The following is an 8,773-nucleotide window of genomic DNA, read 5'->3' on the forward strand; positions in this document are numbered from 1 at the left end:
TTCATATATGCATGCTTTATTTATTTATTTTTTTGAAACCAAGCATTCCACTAGGAAAACTTAACATCATTATTTTTGATAGGGAGCCAATATTGCTGTTCTCATATACAAAAAATAGAAAGCATGAATCATTAAATAATCTCACAGTTATTTGTATAGTTAACAAAATGATCATACAATTAAGCAATTATTGAGTCCATACTAACCTCCAGGAGTAATAAACATCTTACATATGTTAACTCTAAAGAACAGCCCTATGAGGAAAGCAGTAATATCCTGTTTCAGATAGAGAAAAAGAGGTTCAGATAAATTAAAAAATGTTCTCAAGGTCATGCAGCAAGTAATTGTAGTATAGTCTATATCCAAACCTATTCAAACCAAAACCACTATGTTACAGCCTGATATCTACCTTTCAAGTAATCAGGGTATAGTTATGAAAATACTCAGTTAAATAAACCAGCATACTTAAAATTGTTTTGCGATGTGACTATGTATATTATGGAATTATTAGTGGAAGTAATAAGTTGAGAGTCCACTCTCTGCCACTTATCACCAGTGTGACCTTGAGCAAATCTTTTAACCTAAACCCAGCTACAAAATGAAGATACTATCTAATCACAACACTGCGGAGCTAACACAAGGATATAAAATTTCTTTTTGTAAACTGTAAAGAGCTATCTAATAATACGTTTGGGTATATTTATGTGGCAGCCAGAACCTTGATCACAGCAGGCTTTCTAACGTCACCTTTATAATTCTATCAGAATACAAGCAAATGAACAACTGTTTTTTGACTTAATGGAAATCAAAAGCATCTTTTAACAATATTCTAAGTCAGAGGCATATACCTTGAGACCGGTTGTTCTTCCTAGGACTCTTAGTCCTTCCTAGGACTCTCAGCTGCTTCCCTCAACTTAATTCACTCTGTTTTTGTCCTTACCCAGGACATCAGCATCAACAACACTGCTTAAAAAAAATAAAAAAAAAAAACAGTGGTCTTCCCAACCTTGGTGTTTCCCAGCCATGTTTTTTCCTATTCTGATAATAAAGTACTAAATTAATTTTTCTTTTATCAATATAAAGCATGCATATATTTTAAAAGTCAAAGTCAATCCAAAAAAAAAAAACCTTTTGTGAGAAATTATAGTCTCCTACATAACTCCCCACTTTCACTTCCTAAATACTACCATTTTCAATCCCTTTAGCTCTTTCTTCCAGTATTTACTCTCACATTTCAAAGTGGTATGCTTATTCTGCAATTTATTAATTAATCCACATTAGTCTATTATTGAATTCCTATTTTGAAAATTAAGATATAGTTTTCATAAATTATCTCTCCACTTTCCTTACCTTTCAAATAGGGATCCGTAATAATTTTTAATTGTGTGTTTTTGAGTCAATATTAAACTAATATGACTATTATTGTCAAGACAAAGAACAAATTATGACTACTATTTTCTTTTTTGCTCGCTTCGGCAGCACATATACTAAAATTGGAACGATACAGAGAAGATCAGCATGGCCCCTGCACAAGGATGATGCACAAATTCGTGAAGCGTTTCATATTTAAAAAAACAAACAAACAAAAAAACAGAAAATGGCAAACAACAGAGAATAATAATGAAATCAAAACCTGGTTCTTTGAGATAAGTGAAACTGATAAGACTCTAACTAGATTGAACAAGGAAACACAAATTGTCAATGTCAGGAATGAAAGAAGGAACATTACCATAGATTCTACAAATATTAAACACATAATAAGGGAACAGCATGAACAACTACATGCCAATAAATTTGAAAAATTAGATAAATTGTCACATTCCTTAAAAAATACAGATTACCAAAACTGATACAAGAAGTAATAAAAGATATGGATAGACTTATATCTATTAAAGAAATGGAATTACAATTAAAACCTTTATATAAATATTCAGGTTTAGATGACTTCTCTGACAAATGCTATCAAATATTTAAGGAAGAAACAATACTAACCCTACCCAAATACTTTCAGAAAATACAAAAGGAGGAACATTTCTATCTCATTTCATGAGGCCAACATTACCCTGGTGTAAAAAACATTATAAAAAAAATAAAACAATGGTTAATACTCTTCATAAACATAAAGGCAAAATTTGTTAACAATATATTGAGAAAACAAACTAAACAATATTTTGAAAGAATATCACATCATATCCATCACATTCAAGTGGGAATTTTCTCAAGAATTCAAGATTAGTTTGACATTTGAAAGTCCATCAACATTAATTCGCCATGTCAACAGAATAAAAGAAATAAACCACATGATCATCTCCATTGATGCAGAAAAAACATTTGACAAAATTTAACACTCATTCATGATGAAAATTCACAGCAAAGAGGTAAATTCTTCAATCTGACAAAGGGCATCTATGAAAACATAGAGTTAACATCATCCTGACTGGTGAAAGACTGTTTTCTTACTAAGATCAAGAACAGAGCAAGGAAAAAAAAAAAAAAAAAAAGAACAGAGCAAGGATAGTAGCTCCCATCACTCCTGTTCAACATTAAACTGGAAGCCATACCCAGTGCAATAGGCATGAAAAAGAAATGAGTCATACAGATTAGAAAAACTATTAACTTGCAGATATGATTGTCTACATAGAAAGTCCTAAGGAAAATATTAAAAAACTACTAGAATTACTAGAACTAATAAATACATTTAGTAAAGTTTCAAGATGTAGAGTTAATATTTAAAAAGCAATACTATTACTAAGAATGATCTGAAAAAGAAGGTTTTTTTAAAAAATCCCATTTACAACAGTATCAAAAACACTAAAATACTTAGGACTAAATTTAGCCGAGAAAGTGAAAAATCTATATACCAAAAACCATAAGACATTCGTGAAAGATATTGAAGAAGAAACAAATAAGTGAAAAAATATGTCATGCTTATGAATTGGAAGAGAATGTTAAAATGCCCATATTATCCAAGGCTGTCTATAAATTCAATGCAATCTCTCTCAAAATTCCAATGCCATTTTCACAGGTAGAGAAAAAAAATCCTAAAATTCCTATGGAACCACAACAGACCCAAAATAGCCAAAGCAATCTTAAAGCTGGAAACACCACACTTCCTGATTTCAAACTACATTGCAAAGCTATAATAATCAAAGCAGTATGGTCCCGGCATAAAAACAGACACATAGATCAATGGAACAGAACTGAGAACCTGGAAATAAATCAGAAATAATCACATATGGCTTATCCTAGTATTTGACAAGGTCTAATATTTGACAAGCCATAAATACTCAAATGGGAAAGTATAGTTTGTTCAATAAACGGTGCTGGGAAAACTGGATATCCATGTGCAAAATAATGAAATTGAATCCCTGCTTAACACCATTCACAGAAATTACCTCAAAGTGGATTAAGGACTTAAACATAAGACCTGAAACCATATATAACTCCTAGAAGAAAACATAGAGGAAGTCTCCTTGACATTGGTCTTGGCAATGATTTTTTGGATATGACACCAAAAGCAAAAGCAACAAAAACAAATATCAACAAGTGGGACTATATCAAGCTAAAAAGCTCTATACAACAAAAGAAGCAAACAACAAAATGAAAAGTCAACCTACAGAATGGGGAAAATATTTGCAAACCATGTGTCTGATAAGGTATTAATATCCAAAATATATAAGGAATTCATGAAATTCAATGGCAAAAATATAAAAATATTAAAAACCCATTTAAAAAATGGTCAGAGGACCTGAATAGACATTTTACAAAGACATACAAATGACCCCCAGATACATGAAAAGGGGCTCAACATCGCTAATCATCGGGGAAATATTAATCAAAATCACAATGAGGTATTACCTCATATCTTTTAGGATAGCTGTTTTAAAAAGACAAGAGATAACAAAAGCTGGTGTGGATGTGAAGAAAAGGAAACCCAGGTGCACTGTTGATTAGAATATATGTTAGTACAGGCATTATGGTAAACAGTATGCAAGTTCCTCCAAAAACTAAAAAGAGAACGAACATATGATCCAGTAATCCCACTTCAGGGTAAATATCTAAAGGATATGAAATTACTATATCAAAATGATATCTACACTTTCATGTTTATAGAACATTATTTATAACAGCCAAGACATAGAAGCAACCTAAGTGCTCATTGACAGATGAATGGATATATATGGTATGTACATACGTGGCATATTTGTGTGTATACATACACACAACGGAATAGTATTCAGCCATCAAAAAGAAGGAAATCCTGCCATTTGCCACAATGTTTATGGACCTGAGGGCATTATGACAAGTGAAAAAAGTCAGACAGAGAAAGACAAATCCTGTATGATCTCATTTATATGTGGAATCTAAAAACAACGAACTCATAGAAACAGAATAGAAAGGTGGTTGCCAGGGGCTGGAGGGGCAGGGATGGGGGGATGGGAAGTTGTTGGTCAAATAGTACCAGCTTTTAGTTATAAGATGAATTGGTTCCAGGTGTCTAATATGCAACATGGTGACTATAGTTGACAATACTGTATTGTATACAGTGTAAGTTGCTGTGAGAGTAGAGCTTTAATGTTCTCACCATAACAACAGCAAAATGGTAATTATGTGAGGTAAAGGACATGTTAACTAATCTTATTATGAAAAACATTTCACAATTATATCAAATCATTACATTGTACATAATGTTATATATCAATTATAGCTCAATAAAACTAGGGGAAAATAATATTTCTATATACCAGCAATAAACAAAAGGAAAATGATTTTTTTAATTTAATTTTATTTTTTCAGTGTTCCAAGATTCATTGTTTATGCACCATACCCAGTGCTCCATGCAATACGTTTCCTCCTTAATACCCACCACCAGGCTCACCCCACCCCCCAAGGAAAATGATTTTTTAAACATCACAATTTACAATACAAAAGCATTAAATACCTATGGATAAAGACATGGAACCGGAAACTATAAGACATAGCAGAAAGAAATAAAAAGAAGACTTAATAAATAAGTGGAGAGATACACCTATTTGTGAATAAGAAGACTGAAGAGTGATAAAATGCCAGTTGTTCTAAAGTGATCTGTAGACTCAAGACAGGCATTTTTTTTGTAGAAATTGATATGGTGATTCTAAAATTCTAAAATTTATAAGGAAACTCAAAGAACCTAGAACAGTACAATTTGGAAAAAAAATTAAAAGTTAGAGAATTTACACTACCTAAGTTTAAATCTTACTAAATAGCCACAGTAATCAGATAATTTGACATAGTTTAATGGAATAGATTAGGGAGCCTAGAAATAAACTCATGTATAAAAATGAACAAAATCAACTAGGTAATATGATGCTAAGAGGACAGTGTTTTCGAACAAAGGGTGCTGGAACAATTAGATATCCATATAGTCCTACCTCAAACCACAGACAAATGTTAATTCATATACCTAGATGTAAACACTAAAACTATAAAACTTCTAAGAAAAAATATATGCTATCCTGGGATAAGCAAAGATCTCATACACAAGACACAATAAGCATGAACCTAAAAGAAAAAATTAGTAAGTGGAACTTTATCAAAATTAAACCTATCTTTTTTCCGAAGACATTGTTAAGAAAATAAAGCAAGCCACAGACTGGGAGAAAATATTTGCAATATGTATGTCTGAGGAAAAAAAAAAATCTGTATCCAGAATATATAAAGAACTCCTGTAATTCAATAACATAATTATAAACAACCTATTTTTTAAATGGGGGAAATAATTGAACACTTTAGAAAAAGAAGGTACACAAAATTTTGTAAGCATATGAAAGGATTCTCCACACATTACTCATCACAGAAAGGTAAATTAAACTTACATGAGACATCACAACACACCCATTAAATTGGTTAAAATTAAAGACTGACAACACCAAGCATAGAAAAGCACATGGAACAACTGGAATGCACATATTTTTCATGGGCATGTAAAATGGTATGGCCATTTTGGAGAACAATTTGGCAGTTTCTCATGGAGTTAGACATATACTTCGTATAAAACATATCAATTTCACTCCTATACACTTACCCAAAGGAAATAAAAACATATGTCCACATAAAGTCATATTCACCTGTATTCATAGCAGCCTCATCCAGAATTGTCCCAATTTTCCTTCAGTCGGTGAATAGAAAGCAAACTCTGGTACACTCATACCATAGAACTCTACAAAGTAATAAAAAGGGATGAATTACTCATATATACACCAACATGGATAAATCTCACAAACATTATACTGAACAAAAGACGCCAGATCCAAAAGATAATATATTGTATAATTTCACTTATATGAAATTCTAGAAAAGATAAAACTATAGTGATCAGTGGTCACCAGGGTCCAGGATACGGAGCTATAGAATTGACTGTAGAGGGGTTCCAGGAGCTTTCTCAGGTGATGGCAATATTCTGTCTCATAATTGTGGTAGTGATTACATGACTATCTTCAAAACCAAGTTTTGTCAACCTTGGTGCTACTGATATTTTGGGCAATGTAGTTTTTTTGTTGTCAAGGACTGTTCTGTGCATTTTTGCATGTTTAGCAGCAACCCTGGGTTCTTATCTTACTAGATGTCAGTAGCCTCTCCCCACTCCCAAGCTGAGACAACCAACGTCTTCAGACATTGCAGAGAATATCCTGGGGGGTAACATTTCCTCTGGAAACCACTAATCAAAATTTATAAAATAGTAGATTTAAAATTACCTATTTCTGTTGTATATAAGTTATACCTCAATAAAGCTGATTAAAAATATGTTGGAGACAGGTTGGGACTACATGCCTCACACCCAGGAGATGCAATTTCAATTTTAAATGTTTTATATATCCTTCAAGATAATCATTTGAGAAGCTCTATATTTACTGAAGTAATTTTTCTACAGATTTTTAAAAATATTATTCTATTTATTATCTAATATTCAGCATTGCTACTGAAAAATCATATGCAGTCTTAATCCCTGATTCTTTATGAACTTTTTCATCTCTCTGTGCTATGTTTTGTGGGCCTTTTCAAATTGGACAATTGTATTCTTCAGTTCTAGAAAATTTTAATGTAGTATTTATTTTAAATTTTCCTCCTGTCCTAGGGGTTTTTTCCCCCAGAACTCCAGAAGGATGTTGGACTTCTCAACCACAGTCTTTGATTTTCTCATCTTCTCTCAGCTATCCATCCTCTTCTCCTTTTATTACTTTCTAAGAGATTCTCTTTATCTTTCAAGTCTTACTGGACTTGAAATTTTATTTCAGCTTCCATATTTTTAATTTCAAAGAGTTCCTTCTTGTTCTAAGATTGCTCCTTTTCTCCAAGGACATTACTAAAATTCTACTTTTTTTCTTCTGACTCGTGCAGATGTGTCTCCTCCAGAGACAATGCCAGCTTCAGTCTCTCATATTAGAAATTGTCCTCAGATGTGTGGTGATCCTTAGGTGTTGGCCCATATTTAACTGGAAATATGAAAGTCATAAGATTGAATGTCCACTCTGTAGTCATGCGCAGAACTTGCTGACTGTAGTCTTCAGGAAATGATCAAGCAGTAGAAAGCTAACTTTTCTTTGGGGAAGATATCAATGTCTGAATGTGTTTTCTCTGGGAACGTAACGTTCCTCCAAGGATTAATTTTCCATCCTTAGGTAAAAGGAACATGTCTGGTTTCCAGTGTTCTAGACAAAGGCCAAAGGAAGTAAGCTGGTGGAAGTTCTGATCATCACTTTTCAGATATCCACTTAATGTTCCTGTTTTAAGCTTGATTCTCATCCTTGGCTTCCACTGTGTCTGTGTCCCTGAGTCTGAATCCAGATTTTAAAGAAAAAGATTCTTCCTCTGAAACAGAATTCTAGGAATAAGATTGTCACCTGGTGAGCAGGATGGGGATAGGTGTCATGGGAAGTGTCGTCAAATTCCAATTACAGATGAATCATTCTATCTGCCCCCCACCTTTATCTCTGTCTTCTATGGAGAAGAAATTTGTGTCAAAGTGGAATAAATCAGATCAAGAGTTGCTGCAATTTGGGAAAAGCTCTATAAGGCAAGTCATGAGTTGAATGAAATGTAAAATTTTGTGAAATAAAGGAAAAGCTAAGGATTAATAAAAATCAAGTGGAGCCAAGTAAGAAAAGGCCAAAGCTATATACCCCAAAGATGTAGAGCAGAGATCCTTAGAAGGCTAACTTGCCTGAAATAAAGTGTGTGAATCAGAAAAAAGGAAATATTTGACATACAGAAAGTGGCTTAATGAAATTTGTGTCAAGAGTCTATCAGTCTCAACTACAGGCAGGATCTTTCCACTAAAGTAGTCCCATGAATTGGAGAAGAAATGCACTTACAGGTACTTTATGAGCCTCTGGGATGAAAGGGGGTGCTTTCATGAACATGTCTGTGGGAGAAGGTGACTTTCCTAGTAGCAAATGGATAAAATGGATAGAGAACTACTGGGGTTCTGCTCCTGCTCCAAACTCTGGTTCCTTTGTCCTCAGGAGTAAAATCAGACTTTGCGGAGATTAATGTGGGTGATGAGCTTAAAAACTGAAGTAGATATTAAACCCTCAGTTGTTTGCCCTCATCCCTCTTCTTCCAATCCCCTAGGGCTGAGGAATTACATTTTAAAGAGATCCTCTTCTAATGGTGCTTCCTGATGAAAAGCAAAACTAAAGTCCTAACTTTGGGAGTTATATTTCAGGGTAAGGTCCTCTGCACCCCAGGGTTCATTCACTTCTTCCTCCTGAGCTCATTGGAACTGAAACAAGCT

At 33.4% G+C, this 8,773-nt stretch overlaps 1 non-coding gene across 1 annotated transcript; it reads left to right on the forward strand.

The window, feature by feature from the left end:
- Nucleotides 1-1,463: 1,463 nt before the first annotated feature.
- On the forward strand, nucleotides 1,464-1,570 carry LOC116870107. Its single transcript, XR_004383180.1, has one exon. It is a non-coding gene; the product is annotated as a U6 spliceosomal RNA (small nuclear RNA).
- The last annotated feature ends 7,203 nt before the right edge of the window (nucleotides 1,571-8,773 follow it).

The sequence above is a fragment of the Lontra canadensis genome, unplaced genomic scaffold (assembly GCF_010015895.1).
Source record: "Lontra canadensis isolate GAN:19392208 unplaced genomic scaffold, GSC_riverotter_1.0 scaffold21, whole genome shotgun sequence".
Lineage (NCBI taxonomy): Eukaryota > Metazoa > Chordata > Mammalia > Carnivora > Mustelidae > Lontra > Lontra canadensis.